The following is a 13,221-nucleotide window of genomic DNA, read 5'->3' on the forward strand; positions in this document are numbered from 1 at the left end:
CTTCTTTCCTCCTTTCAATTCCTCCCCTCTTCCCTGCCCTACCCTTCTCCACCGTAGGTCTCTCTCCTCTGTCTTACCACTTTCTCTCTTTCCCTTCCTTCACAAATGTTTACTATCTCCTGGGCATTGAGCTAGTCACTTGAAAGTCACTTGAAACAAACAAATAGTCACTATTATCAAATCAAATATGTCTCCCTTCTTGGAACCTAGAGAGTGGCAGGGTCCAGGAAGGGGACAATTGACATCCACTTCATTATATAGATACAGAATTATAGATTGAATTAAGAAGAGGAACATGATACTGTGAGTGCTTATGTTGAGGGCCTTGATGTGGGAAACTAAGGCAAAATCTTAGCACAACCTCCAGGATCCTGTAAGTCTACTTTAACATATAAAAATTCCTTTGGAAACTTCCTTTATCTCTACCCCCTCAGATACAAGTTGGCAATCATCCCCCAAGCATATGACCCACCAATATACATCTGCAGGGTCTCATGACTAAGGTTTTATTGGACAGGAATAAATTACCATTTCCTAACAATAGCTAGCTCCCTCAAGGTCCTAGAAAACTTCCTTCCAAAATTCCTTAGAGACTTTCACTATCCCTAACCCTTTCCCAATTTGAAAGTATATAATCAGTCACTCCTTATGACCCCAGTGCCGCTCTTTCTGCCCACAGGTTCAGTCCATGTGTTTTAATAAAACCACCTTTTGTACCAAAGATGTCTTAAGAATTCTTTCTTGGCTATCAGCTCTGAACTCCCAACATCTTTCTATCAGTCCTCACCTAGTTGATGATTTCTGTGTGCATGTGCCATTTTTGCTGAGAGCAGAAGGATGAAGAGCAGTTGCTTGGGCTGGCAGGGGGGATGAAGGACTGGGAGGATGGGCAGTAGAATTGGGCAGAGGAGAGTTTTTGTAAAGGTGTTAAGACAGTACAACAGATTGGATGAATTGGGAAGGAGTGTGATTGGAACAGAAAGAGATTAAGACAAAAATACTGAAGATGAAGCTAGAGATGGAGCCAAGGGTGAGGTAAAGGCCAATCTGAGAATTCTGGTTTTTCTCCTAAGGGCCAATGCAAACACATTAAATAACTAAGCAGGAAAGTGACATGATCAAATTTATGTCTACAAAAGATTTTGGCTGCAGAATAATTATAAACTGGCTAGGAGAGTAGGGAAAATACAAGTAGGAAGATCTGTTAGGAGCCCAATTTCATGGTCCTAACAAGGGAAGCAAAACAGGGTTTTCAAACTCACCACTACTGGCATTTGGATCTGGATTGGAGGGTTGGTGGGGAGTCCCATTCAGGATATTTTAGCAGCATCCCTGCCAGTAGCACCTTCACAGTTGGGACAATAAAAAATGTCTGTGGACATCGTCAAATGTCCATAGGGGGCAAAATCACCCCTAGTGGAAAACCACTGATCAGTCAATGTATTAGAAATTATTTTACTTTTTTTTTTTTTTTTTTTTTACCTTTTGGCTCCCAGAGCAGCACCATGGCAGTTAGCAAGAACAAGCACCTTACGAAAGGCGGCAAAAAGGGAGCCAAGAAGAAAGTGGTTGATCTATTTTCTAAGAAAGATTGGTATGATGTGAAAGCACCAGCTATTTTCGATATAAGAAAAATTGGAAAAACACTAGTCACAAGAACTCAAGGAACCAAAATTGCATCTGATGGTCTCAAGGATCACGTTTTTGAAGTTAGCCTTGCTGATCTGCACAATGATGAAGTTGCATTTAGAAAATTCAAGCTAATTACTGAGGATGTGCAGGGCAAAAACTGCCTGACAAATTTCCATGACCCATGACAAAATGTGCTCCATGGTCAAAAAATGGCAGACCATGATTAAAGCTCATGTTGATGTAAAGACTACCGATGGTTATTTGCTTCATCTATTTTGTGTTGGTTTTACTAAAAAATGCAATAATCAGATTTGGAAGACCTCTTATGCTCAGCACCAACAGGTCTACCAAATCCGGAAAAAGATGATGGAAATCATGACCCGAGAGGTGCAGACAAATGACTTGAAAGAAGTGGTCAATAAATTGATTCCAGACAGCATCAGAAAGGATATAGAGAAAGCTTGGCAGTCTATTTATCCACTCCATGATGTCTTCATTAGAAAAGTAAAAATGCTGAAGAAGCCCAAGCTTGAATTGGGAAGACTCATGGAGCTTCATGGCGAAGGTAGTAGTTCTGGAAAAGCTACTGGGGATGAGACCGGTGCTAAAGTTGAATGAGCTGATGGATATGAACCACCGCTCCAAGAATCTGTTTAAAATTCAGACATTTAATGGTGACAAATAAAAACATATTTGTGATGTTTTTTTTAAAAAATAAATTATTTTAGAAGGTAAAAATCAAAAGGATTTGGTGGTGGGTTAATAAAGAGAGGTAAAAGAGAAGGAAGAATCAAGGATGTTCCTGAATTTCTTACTATAGTTAGAGATAGTGGTGCCCTTCACTGACATGAGTGAAGAAAGAATGGAAACGTGTTTCTGCTCTAATGATTTTTTTTCCTGAAATGTAAATGCCCAACACACACAGTGCTTAGTGCTAAAAAAAACTGCACAGAATTGTCTGACAAAATCCCATACTTCTGAGTCACGGGGAGAAGTGGCATGAAGAAAAGTCAAGCTCTCCTCTCTGGTACTTCCTAAACCCTGGGCAATTTCTATTGCCACTCCGTCACTAATTGGCTCATTTGTGTTTTGAACAAGCCCTCCCTCTAAACATACATTTAACCACAACCTGAGCATTTTAAAACTAACACCAGAGAAGAATGTGATGAGGCAAATCCTGCCACTGCTCCCAGGGTAAATGATAGATAGAAGGTATAAGGTAGACAGGAAGTGTATACTCTGGAAAAGAGATACTGGCCAGGCTGCATCAGCCATGATCCAAAAAACCTGAACTTGCCCAGTGCTAGAGCAAAAGAGGAACTGAATGGAATCAAATTGAAAAAAAGCCATCTTACTTCATGAAACCCTGACTGAGGTTTAGATGAAAAGATCTCCAGCTGGGTTTCTGGGATATCTGTTGTTGATATTCAGGAGGAGATGCCCTGTTCTCTGGAGATGCCAGTTACAGGAAAATGAACAGCCTATCTTAGTCTAGAGGTGGAAATATAGATCATCCCAGAAAATGGACTGGTAGGGGCAAATCAGGAAAATCTGTTCTAGTGCTCACTCCGAAAGATTTACAGATGGTAGAAACAAAAGCTTCCTCTAGAAACTAGTTTTCTCTAATCAGTGACCTGAAGGAGCAGCCCTAAGCATTCTGTGATGATAACCAGTATGTTCCACCATTTTTGAGAAGCACCCAAACCCCCTAAACACAACCTATCCCTCTCAACTCCCTTTCTCCTTGCAAATCTCCACCCTACCACCTTAGACCAGTCCTGGACAGAATAAGCATAAACCTAAGCATTAGGTTTTATAGCTTTGTAGGAGAATTCAGCTTAATGCTCCCCCCCAAAAAAGTAATGGTCAATTTAAGTCTACTGAACCCTAAGACCAAAATCTGTCCACAACCAGCCACAGAATAAAAAATTGCTTATTTCCCACTAAGAGATTATTTCACTCCTGGCTTCTCTTGAGTCCCAGCCTAACTCCATGATATCTGAAAGATGAATTTTCACTAAATTTTTCATCAAGCCCGGGGCCAAAGGCAGGAGCTAAACCACTGAGCCACCCAGGGATCCCCTAATGAATAGTTTTAAAGTAAAGGAAAACGATTTGCAATAGGCATTACCTCCTTATTCTTTGGAAACTGGACCATTTTACAGTAGTGTTGATAATAAACCACAATTTATTGAGCTCCTACTATGTATTGAGAATTTAATATGATCTGAATCCTCCCAACAACCACAGTACAGAAGAAACTGGTGCTTAGAGAGTTGAAGTATGTAACTTAAGTTTGCACATTAATTCTGCACAGATTTCCTCTCTGCTCAGTTATAATAGCAGCTGACTCATGCTGCTACTCTGTCTGCTACACATTTATTAAATGTGTATGATTTTATCCCTACTGAATAGACAGGGAAATGGAATCTCAGAAAAGTTAAGAATTTTGTACTGGATATCACAACCTCAAATGGATTTGAACCCAGATAGTTTTAATTGTCTTAAAGGGCCCTTCTTTCCAGAGATGTGCAGACTTGAAATTTTAGAACAAACTGAGCATTTAATTTGAATCGACCACTTTTTTTCTGGAAGAGGAAAAATGGGGAATCCTTCATAATTCCCACAAGTTTTAGAATACAAAATATGGGACCAGGTTACATTTTTATGGAAATTTTGGGCTAATTAGTAAAAATGGCTGAATGTTATTTCCTGCATTTAATCTAACATTTTCAGGCTTAACTTTCACATTTCAAATATTTTATAGTGTATGTAGAACAGACTTTTATGATCACATTTCTTGTCTTGTCCCAGTTGCTTCCTTGATCATGATACTGAAATAACTACACTTGGTTGAAACATGGAAAGGATTTGCAAACAATATCCAAGTAAGTAATACACTGGATCTACAGTGTTAGGGAATGCTTTAAAGGAGATGACTGAGAAATTTAGTTATATTAAGGGGAGAGGGGAGATTATCACATCAGGCCCACCCTGAATTCCAAGGCAAGAATATAAATATATACCTTTAAGCCATTTATCCAAGTATTTTAAATGATTTATTTAAATTTAAAAGTCAAAATATAAATTACAAAAATGAAAATTAAAAATTCAAATAATAATTTTTAAATAAAGCCAAAATTGTTTCCTTTTTTATTTTAGTTAAATCTTTCATAATATTTTATATCAAAAATTAGGGGCAACCCGGGTGGCTTAGCAGTTTAGCACCACCTCCCAGCCCAGGGTGTGATCCTGGAGACCCAGGATCGAGTCCCACATAGGGTTCCCTGCATGAAGCCTGCTTCTCTTTCTGCCTCTCTCTCTCTCTCTCTCTCTCTCTCTGTGCCTCTCATGAATAAATAAATAAAGTCTTAAAATAATAATAATAATAATAATATTTTATATCAAAAATTGTAATTCTAATCTTCAATATCCACCTAGTCAAAGGAAAGATTGGTGTCAGGCTCCAACATGTTTCATCTTGACCTACATACATAAATAAATGTAGACATAATAAGATTTGTATCATATTGTAAAACACTCGTCAGTCTCGTGTTAAAATTGCCAATGCCACACTAATTCACGAGAACTCCTGGAACCACAAATTGGAGCCCAAAGAGAAGTAAGAAAATAGTTACTTGATTCTTGATTCTACTGGGGAAGTGTACTATGAGAGCAGTGATGCATTCATACTCTCAGAAACAAAGGGCTAGACAAATTAATACATTAATACACCATGCTGTTGGGGAGGAAAATTTTTCTCTAGACAAATATATTAATTTGTCTTTTCTCTTATCCAAGCATTTCTGCTAATCAGTATTTCCCTACACTCCCTAAGTAGTTTCCACCTCTGATGTCAGTAGAAGAAGTTCATTATACAAACCTTGAAGTGGTCAAACACAGTAAGTAGTCTGGTTTTGAGGAAACCAGCCACAGCGGGGGAATCCGGGGCAAGAAGAGGGTTAGTTACTGCAGTAGATCATTAGGGTCACCAGGTCCTTGGGGAATGTTGAGCACTATATCCTACACCACAGAAGTGTGGGCCCTTTAAAGCATGGGGTCCCTGGTATGGGCACTCCATGTGGCAACTGTGGATGGTACTGTCACATATGTTTGACAAACTATTTAGTGAAAGATAAAATAACGTGGGAGAAAAACTTTGTAGGAGATAATGAAAGAGGAAAACAGTGAAATTTATAAGAAATATGATTTAAAAAAATTACAGTGTAACAAAAAGTCAGAAGTTAACTCCTGCTGAAGGTACCTGGTAGTAGAGTGCATTGAGATGGGCCGGGCGAGGCTTCTGAAGTTGCCCAGGGTCTTGGATCCCCTGCAATTTCACAGAATACTGGTATCTATGAATTCTAATATGGACTTTATTTAAAGAAAGCCAAGGACCATTAATAGACCAAAACAACTCAATTTGCATTGTACCATAAATATCACTTAAAATAGCGCTTTAGGAGAGCATTAAGTATCAAGTTTTTGAAGACTGTGGTTTACTATCATTACATATTCAAAATTTGAGTTTGAATGTCCTCTTAAGAAGCTTCAAGATTGGGGATCCCTGGTTGGTGCAGCGGTTTGGCGCCTGCCTTTGGCCCAGGGTGCAATCCTGGAGACCCGGGATCAAGTCCCATGTCGGGCTCCCAGTGCATGGAGCTTGCTTCTCTCTCTGCCTCTCCCGCCCCCCGTGACTATCATAAATAAATAAAAACTAAAAAAAAAGAAGCTTCAAGGTTCATCTGCATTAAATTCTTCACTGAAACTTCTTACAAAAGTAAAAGCTAAAAGCACTAAAATCCAATAATACATGCTGTTTTATATACTTTTATCTGACTTCCCTTCCATTTCCTTTGCCCATAGGGTCTTTCATACTTGTGTTCCCTTAAACTGGAAGCAAGGCAACAGTGCTTTGCAAAAAATACATGTTCTGCAGCCATATGTTTTTACAGGTAGAAACCTGGCGTGACAAATTTAGGATCAGATGCTTCATTGTATTCTATGACAAATCTTGAGTCTACAATAAGAAAGTGAGGATGAAGTGGTGAAAATACACATTTGAGTTCAGATTATACTGTAGAGGCTATGTGATTTAGAGAAAAGAGCCTCCAGGTTAAAAGTTCATGTTCTTATTCTTACTTATTACTGGATATGTGATAGCTGGAAGAGCTGAAACTTTCTGAAATACACTTTTGAAAATTGGGCTATATCTTAAAATCACTATAGGGTGGGTCTAGTCCTGACATGAATGTTATTGTTTGTGCTTGAACTTGCAAGATGGATTGTCAATGGCTTGAAAGAAAATCCCAGAGACAATAAGAGAGCATCCTTGTTCCATTATCAAATGAAATGCTCCTGTTGGCACAGAGGACAATGCAGGGGGAGAGGGTTGGCAAGTGAGGTAGGTGTAAATGAACACCTATGACTCTGACTTGAGAAATTATTCAAAAGAGCTGGATTGTAAAAGTGAACAGGTTGTAAAAAAAAAACTTAATTCAATCACTTACTTTTTGTTTTTGTTTTTTATACTTCCACAAGAGTAATATAGGATAAAATATATATTGATGAAATACGGTAGTAGTTAAGAGATCAGACTCTGATCTCAGTTCATAATTGAAAAACCAGCTCCACCATTCAGAAATATGTTGCTTTTGGAAAGTCATTTAATTTCTGTCTCTGAGTTTCCTCATCCATGAGATGGTAATATTAAATATTAATTTAATTTAATTTTATGTAATTCTTCGGATTGTGAGAATTAGAATTTTTTCATGTAGAACACTTAGCAGACACCTAGCAGGTAGTGTGCATTCACCAGATTGAAATGATCTCTACATCCTGTTTAACAATATTTTCATTTAATAGTATATCTTGAACACATTCCTGCATCAGTATATATAGACCTACATCATGCTGTTGGGGAGGAAAATTTTTCTCTACCCTTCCAGATTCTTTTGACTGGTCTAAGAATTAAGTTGACATGGGAAGGATTAATAGGAGAAAATCAAATTTCATTGCATATGTTTGGGAATCCACATAAACATGAGAGATTCCAAAGATAGGCAAAATGAAGTATATATTGTTGTGCCCAAGATCGCGATTCCGAGAAACCACCAAGGAGCCGACACCGATGCAAGCACACTAGGGTTTATTTACAAGCTCGAGCTTAGATCCAAGTATACTCCACACAGCGGAGCAGGGATTTGGACCCTGAAGTGGGTTACAGCTGGGTTTTTTATGGGCTGGCCTAGGGGATTTTCAGAAGGTGTGGAGGAATTTTTTCCATTCCAATATGGGGGAAAGGGTGGGGGAGTTTCTTAAGATCTGATATGGGATTCTCTGCCGAGGGCATTCTGAGCTTTATTGTCTTTCCGATATGGGATTCCCTACCTAGGACATTCTTAGCTTTATTGCCTTTCCTATATGAGAGTCCCTGCCTAGGACATTCTGCAGTTTTTCCTGTAAAGTTCAGCTCTTATTCCCAGGGGCTTAAGATAACTGTACTTGTGCTAATGCTAAACTTGAGGTGGAATGGCCTTAATTTTTCTCGGCCTCCACATATATGTCATCCTAAACTTGAGGAGAAGGGTATAGGAATCTGGGGCTTCAAAGAGGAGGACAATTTACAGAAAGGTGAAAAAGAGCAAGTGCTTGGTAAACAAATGTTTGCCGGGCCATATAGAAAGAGTGTGACATAGGGGGGAATCTTAACAAACAGATTTTTCCAAGTTTCCTCCTGTCTACTACACCTAGTTTATATTCTATTGTCATTTATGGTGATAGCTCCTTCCTCGGACAGGTCCTTGATCTAAATTCTTTTAGGTAGTTAGGGGGAAAGTCAAAGGTTCTTCTTGAGGCTTCTGTTTCTTTAAAATAATCAGCCTAAAATCCACATGCCAAAGAAACACATTTTGGAGTGGCGAATTTTTCTTCTCTACAATCCCTTTTAATACTAGTTACATTGTGTTTTTGTTTTTTATGTTTTTTTCAAAATCAATTTCTTAAACTAAAATTTTTTTTAAACTAAAATTTTTTGAGATATAGCATATTGTAATAACTCAGACTATATAGAAAAGTTTTCAAATGAAGACAGTCTATTTCATTTCTTCTCATCTTATCCTTCCCTACCTCAATTCCATTGTCCAGAAGCCACCTTCCAGCATAAGAAATGGAACATAACCAATACTCTGGAAGGGTCCCACCATGCCATTTCTTCCTTGCCCTGGAGGTATTCACTCTCCTAAATTCTGTTTATTGCTCCTTGTTTTTCAATTCTACCCCATATACATGGGCCATAACTGACATGGTTTCATTTTGCATGGTTTTTTTTTTCTGTTTTTCTAGTTTGTTTGTTTTTTTTCCAATGCAGGGCTTGAACTCACAACCTTGAGATCAACACTTGAGCTGAGATCAAGAGTTGGACACTTAACTGACTGAGCCATCCAGGCACCTCTCATTTTGCATGTTTTCAAAGTTAATATACATAGTCATATATATACCATTTTGTGACTCACTTTTATGATTCAATTGTGTGTTTTTGAGATACATTTATGTTAATAGCTGCAGCTATAGTGTATTAGTTTTCATTGCTGGATAGTTTGTCATTATATAAATATACCACAGATTATTTACCCATTGTACTCTCCGTGAACTTTTACCACCCTGTTTTCCTTTTTCTTTTTTGTTTTGTTTTGTTTGCTTTTCAAGCTCCTTTCTTTATGGACTGTTTATTCCTGTATGGCATCTTATTTATGAGGATTATAATGATTTTTTTTTCCTACTTGACCTCATTCTGGGCCCTACTAAATTTTTCAGTCATTCAGCCTGTATTCGTCTATGGAATCTTTTTGATGAAGGCAGCTATGGACTGTCATAGAATGTTAATTCTTTAAGAAGGCAAGGGCTCCTAATTTTCAAAGAAATTTTAAATATGGTTAGTTAAAACAATAACAAGTGAAGCATTTCATGTAACTTTTAATATTCCTAACTCACTCTGTAAAAATAGCTTATTAATTTTAATTGATCACATACTAAAAAGTATAAAATTATTCAAATTACATTTCTTTTTTTTTTTTTTTTTTTTAAAGATTTTATTTATTTATTCATGAGAGACAGAGAGAGGCAGAGACACAGGCAGAGAGAGAAGCAGGCTCCATGCAGGGAGCCTGATGTGGGACTTGATCCCGCGACTCCAGGACCACGCCCTGGGCTGAAGGCAGGCACTAAACCGCTGAGCCATCCAGGGATCCCTCAAATTACATTTCTGATGTTTATATCAGCATTATGAACAATTGACAAATTATAGAAAGAGCCCAAATGTCCATCAACTGATGAATGAATAAAGAAGATGTGGTATATGTATATACAATGGAATATTACTCAGCCATCAAAAAGAATAAAATCTTGCCATTTGCAATGTGAATGGAGCTAGAGTGTATGATGCTAAGTGAAATAAGTCAGAGAATGACAAATACCATATGATTTCACTCATATGTGGAATTTAATAAACAAAACAGTTGAACATAGGGGAGAGGGGAAAAGACAAAAGAGGGAAGCAAACCATAAGAGATTCTTAACTATAGTGAACAAACTGAGGGTTGACAGAGGGAGGTGGATGGGGGATGGACTAAATGAGGGATGGGTATTACAGAGTGCACTTGCTGTGATGAACACTGGGTATTATATGTAAGTGATGAATCACTTAATTCCACTCCGGAAACCAATATTACATTATATGTTAACTACCTATAATTTAAATAAAAACTTGAAACAAAACAAAAAGAAAACTCAAGCAAAAAACACCAAGTTACATTCCTGAAAAGTCCTAAAAGAATTTTGTATCAGGTGGTTGTATATGGTCAGAAAAGACAGGTGGTACTTGTAAGGTTGAAAACTGTTTCTTGGGCAGCCATGGTGGCGCAGCCGTTTAGCGCCGCCTGCAGCCCAGGGCGTGATCCTGGGTACCCTGGATCGAGTCCCACGTCAGGCTCTCTGTATGGAGCCTGCTTCTCCCTCTGCCTCTTTCTCTGCATCTCTATGAATAAATAAAATCTTAAAAAAAAAGAAAATTGTTTCTTATCACCAGGACCTCCAAGTCTTGATTTTCAACCAGTAGAAGTAATTCAAGTTAGCCCCCTCAAGTTAATTATTGACAATTACAGCTGTAAAAAGTGAAATACTGTGCCCTTTCACCTGTGACTAACAGCTGTGTGAATCTAGATGGTTACATTATGTACACAAACACAAAAGGCTTGGAGATGATCCACTATAAATCGCAGCAGTACTTCAGGACAGTAGTTTCCTGGGACAATATAGTTTCTTTTCAATTTCTTCCTTTGAGCAATTAACATTTTAATTGGATTTTTCAAATCATTACAGCAAAATGTTACTCTGTTCAGGCTAATTAGGGGACAAGCCATTAAAGAAAAAAGTGTTCAAATAATGTCCTGACCTGCAATTATTAGGTTGGCCAATCAGAGATTTAAATTTATAGAGTTAATTTGCATGACATCATAAATGTGCTAAAAGACATCAAAAGTTAGTGTTCTAAAAAAGAGTTAAATAGGACACATGTTTTAGCAAAAAAATGGGCTTTAATTTTTTTCATTTATTATCTGTAACAATAAGCATCTATTTAACATTTCTTTTGTGCCAAGAACTGTTCTAAGTGCTTTTTATATATTTATTAATTTAATGCTTCTTCAAATTCTATAAAGGAGGCAAAAAGTTTTTAGCACTGCATTTACAGATGAGGGAATTAAATCACAAAGGAGGGGCACCTGGGTGGCTCAGTCAGTTAAGCATCTGCCTTTGGCTCAGGTCATGATCCCAGTGTCCTGGGATCAAGCCTCCTGCCGGGCTCCCTGCTCAGCAAGGAGTCTGCTTCTTGTTCTTCCTTTCCCCCTACTCATGTTCTCTCTCTCTCTCTCTCTCTCTCTGTCTCAAATAAATACAATTAAAAAAAAACACACACACAAAGGGAATTTGCCCACATTCACACAGTTAATAAGGGGTTATTCTAATTCATATGGTTTCATAATAAATTCATATGTTGAATTATTAATTCATAAATCCATATGCTGAAACCCCAACCACCAGTACCTCAGAATGTGACTTTATTTGGAAATAGGTTCATTACAGCTGTAATTAGTTAAAGTAAGATGAGGTCATACTAGAGCAGGGTGGGCCTCTGATCCAATATGACTAGTATCCTTCTAAAGAGGGGCAATTTGGGCATAGACACGCACACAGGGAGGATGCCATGTGAAGGTGAAGCAGAAATGGGGTGATGCTTCCACAAGCCAAGGATGCCAAAGATTGCCAGGGAAGCCACCAGAAGCGAAGGGAGAGGCATGAAACAGTTTCTCCCTCACAGTCTTCAAAAGGAAGCAACAACACTGCTGACACTTTGATCTCAGACTTCTGGCCTCCAGAACTGCAAAAATAAATGTCTGTTGCTTAAGCCACTGAGTTTGTGGTACTTTGTTAACCTAAGCCTTGCAAAGTAATACAGGGGTGGAGTCAGGATCAAACCCAAGCAGGAAGGCTGCAAGATTGGTGTGCTTATCACCTCACTCTCTGCCTCTCTCAGAACAGAACAAATCAAAATAAAAACAGACACCAACACGGAGCAAATAAATGGCACAGGAGTTACCAGCTTTCAAATCTAGGCAGAGGAGCAAAACACTGACTACTCTTTTCCTGTGTCCCTACCATGTACTCTGGACCTCTTCTTCTCTACCCTTTAAGTTAAGGGGTTGTTTTAGCAGTGGCTCCAGCCAGATATTTTTCCCAGATCTACAAGTCTAAATCTACTCAGCCCACCTGTGGGACTTTGAGCCCGTGTCCCCCTACTTGGCTTCAAAATCCAAAGTTTTAATAGATTTCTGAAAGCAGCACCATCATTTTGTTAGTAATATCCACATATGTGCTATTTCCTTTGGATTAAAATTAAAAAGATTTTAAGGGGTGCCTGGGTGGCTCAGCGGTCGAGCCTCTGCCTTTGGCTCAGTTCGTGATCCTGGGGTCCTGGGGTCGAGTCCTGCATTGGGCTCCCTCTGCCTGTGTCTCTGCATATGTCTCTCTGTGTCACTCATGAATAAATAAACAAAATCTTAAAAAAATAATAAAAAAGATGTGTCCTACAGGTGACAGTCGCAACAATGGCCGTCCTAGTAGTCATATTAAGCTAATAGTGACAAGGAAAGGAAAAGGCTGTACACATGGCTGGGCGACCTGGCACCGGGCCATGGACAGGTATCTTTGCAGAGTAAATTCTGAACTGTGAGCGAACTCTGGGCCCGGGGCCACGAGCCCTGAAATCAGGAAAATCAGGAGAGTTCTGGGGCTGAGGGGGAACTTCAACCAGACCCGTGCCTCCTGCGAGCAGCCGGGGGCGGGGTGGGGGCGGTCAGGGTCAGGGGGAGGCATGCACCTGCGTGGAGGCAGGACTGGGGACCACTCTGCTTCTGCGGGGGGTGGCTCTGAGGGTGTCGAGCCGCTTCTGCGCCTCTGGCCGGGGGCGCCTGGCGGCCAGCACAGTGCTCCTGGGCACAAGGAGGGCGCGTCAGGTGGGCTCCCGGCTGCGGT

At 39.2% G+C, this 13,221-nt stretch overlaps 1 pseudogene; it reads left to right on the top strand.

Moving 5' to 3' along the window:
* The first annotated feature begins 1,505 nt into the window (after positions 1-1,505).
* On the top strand, positions 1,506-2,289 carry LOC112672593 (40S ribosomal protein S3a-like; annotated as a pseudogene).
* Positions 2,290-13,221: the final 10,932 nt, after the last annotated feature.

Source organism: Canis lupus, chromosome 28, assembly GCF_003254725.2.
Source record: "Canis lupus dingo isolate Sandy chromosome 28, ASM325472v2, whole genome shotgun sequence".
Lineage (NCBI taxonomy): Eukaryota > Metazoa > Chordata > Mammalia > Carnivora > Canidae > Canis > Canis lupus.